The following is a 3,078-nucleotide window of genomic DNA, read 5'->3' on the forward strand; positions in this document are numbered from 1 at the left end:
ATCTATATTAAATGGTGACATTGCAATAAAAAATTAGGAGAAATATTTTTTAAACCTTTAGATTCCGCTCGAGTATTTTTAGCATTGGTACCCAAGTGGTCCAAAAATAAATTGAGTGTTACCTAAATTCCGTTTATAAAAAGATCGTTTCAGTATTATTAAACCGCTTGAAAATATTCTTATGGATATTCGGATAGTTTACAAGTAAACAATAATGTATTTGTGATTTATAGTTAAGTTAATGTCAAAGTTTTTACAACTCTTATCTATAATCCCTGTGGTCCACAAAAGTTTGTTAAATATTTTTATAATAATCACTTAATACCAAGAATATGGAAGAAATAGAATATATACGCTCAAATAAAGGCGGACAAAAGATTATACATAGGGGTTATATGTATACTGTACACAAAAATAAAAAGTGTGGTGGTATTAGATGGAGATGTGCACAAAGAAGTCTTAATTGCAAGGTACCTAAAAGTAAAATAAATTGCTTGATTAAAAAAATTGTTAAATAAATGTCTGCAATTTCGATAAAGAATGAATTATTATTAAATACTTATATGGCTTTATATTTTTATAAATTAAAGCATTTGTTAATTATAAAAATGTTTGGAGAAGCTATAAAAGTTCAAATTTTAATTCATATCCCTTGACAGACGAGATTGAAGAAATTAATTTTTTTTGCAGGGTAGCATATCAACCACCTCTTCAGGAATTCCTTATTTAAATATACCCCATAACCACGATTCTAATTCACAATCTTTAGCCATAGCGAGAAATAAAATTTTTGATCCTGAACCTGTGGATTTGCATAATTTTTTGAACTTGGTGATTGACGAGCAAAGGGAAGAGAGGCAAATACACCTTTCAGGTTTGTATTATGTGACCATAGTGCGTCTTGTCAAGTCTTTACTAATTTTAATACTAACTATGTCTACAATTATTGTAATATTAGGTACTACCTGTAGGGGAGAAGAGGGAGACTTGGTCATATGAGAGACTTGATCACTCTTTAAAATTTCAGTAAATAAGCAGCCTAAAATTAAAAAACTAGCAACATAGCGTAGCTGTTAGTATGACATTAGGTCCTATGTAATTTAATTCTTGTTAGAATACACAACGAAGAGCACGTGTTCATAACATAGGTGAGTTTTTCGCCTAATTTTTATTTAACACCATATTCATTCAGTTTACGTTTTGCACAGTTTGCAAGACAGTTCTTGAAAACAATGGAATTGGACTAGAAATTTGGAGCGTGGACGAAACTGAACTTTCAACTGCCCATAATCCAAGGAAGATCATTACATGCAAAGGTGAAAAACAGGTTGGTAAAATTACGTCAGGGGAACGTGGAATAACAGTAACTGTTTGTTGTGCAACGCAATTGGAAACCATACACCGCCTTTTATGGTTTTCCTCGAGATCAGATCAATGATTATAGCTCACCAGTGGCCACCGGCGTAGTTTATGAAAGTGGATGGATGAGGAGTTTGAACTGAGTGTTCAATATTGGGGTAATTGTAAGCTTTGTCTCCGAAAGAAACTTAGCCTATCGTTACGTAGGACAGCTAACGGAAAAAAAAGAACGAGGATTTTAAAATCAAATTTACCCAAAAAAAGGAAGACAAAACCTGTAAGTGGCCAGAAAAAGAAGACATGGGTGAAGCGCACGTGATCAAATTTTAAAAACTTACCAAGCCCGACTTCTAGGAGATACAGTAAGCGCATAGAATGTTTTATCTTTCCTAAATCACAGGATGTTTAATATTCATCAATAATTTTTTTGCTTTTATAACATTTTGAGTCAGAAAGTACATTTTTAATAATATTATTTGCTATATCATGACTGAGTAAAGCTAGTTTTCAGCATCCAATTCTTGGTTTGATTTTATTATCGTAAATTTGGGAATACATAAATCACCCCATACACAAGAATCAAGTCTCTCGAAGTACTAGGAGACATGACTAGTTTCTCCTTATTACTATGATAGATTCTACAAAAACTCCTTATTTATTAGCAGAATACTTTTTCGGTGTACAATACCCAAAAATGTGATAAATTTCTAATGTTTCACTAAATTATCAAGGTTGTAGATCGGTTGTAAAAAAAGTTATCTGAAAAAATGTAACAATGGGATCAAGTCTCCCTCTTCTCCTCTGTTTCATTGTTAGTATATTTTTCGGACGATTAGGATAATTTGTTACTTGTGTTATATTATGACTGAAAAATAAATGTAATATTTTTCTGGCATCATCATCAGGAGTGTTACCGTCTTTCTCAAATTTTCTGTACTATACTATTGAATCGCGTTTTCTCAAGGTGGTATTTCATTTGCTTGTATTTGATAATTTGATTCTAGTCAGAATGATACTGCTCATTGTAGGTAACGTTTGATGAAACATGGAACACAAATTCTTGTATACCTTTTAATTAAATAAATAAACTAAAAGCAAACACCTTTTCAACATAAGTATTTACAATATTGTACAATAGTATTAGTGATGTTTTGATTCGATTTTGATAATCTATCCTACCATGTCTATGTCCTGATAGACAACATGTTTTATACTTAGCAAATAATAACAACCTCCTTATTCGAAATGGTAATGATAGTTTAATAAATAAACAAAATAACTATTAATAATTTGATACCTAATTGGAAATTAATTAATTAAGATGATTTCTTTGTTTTAAATGTATTTTATGACATTTTGTTTAAATACGAACATATATTTTGATATCGCCCCCTGTATCGGTTGTAAGCATGAGATTAAATATTAATATATAATAAAATTTAAGAAAAACTTATGTCTTGTTATTCTTTGATAAGAATACAATAGCCTAACTTATCGACTTTCTCTTCCTCCATATTTGGATCCAACATTTTGAGTAGCGCTGATATTTTCTGTCAAATTTTCCGTCTCAAATCTACATCAGTTCCAATACGATTCGCGCAAAACCAGTTTAGTACAGTGGTCCAATTCAGTATTTAATAAATAATGTACAGACAATATTCATTTGTTGAGAGGATCAACTATTAGTTATTATTTCGGAACTTGTTTGTTGTAAGCCAA

The sequence above is a fragment of the Diabrotica undecimpunctata genome, chromosome 7 (genome assembly GCF_040954645.1).
Source record: "Diabrotica undecimpunctata isolate CICGRU chromosome 7, icDiaUnde3, whole genome shotgun sequence".
Lineage (NCBI taxonomy): Eukaryota > Metazoa > Arthropoda > Insecta > Coleoptera > Chrysomelidae > Diabrotica > Diabrotica undecimpunctata.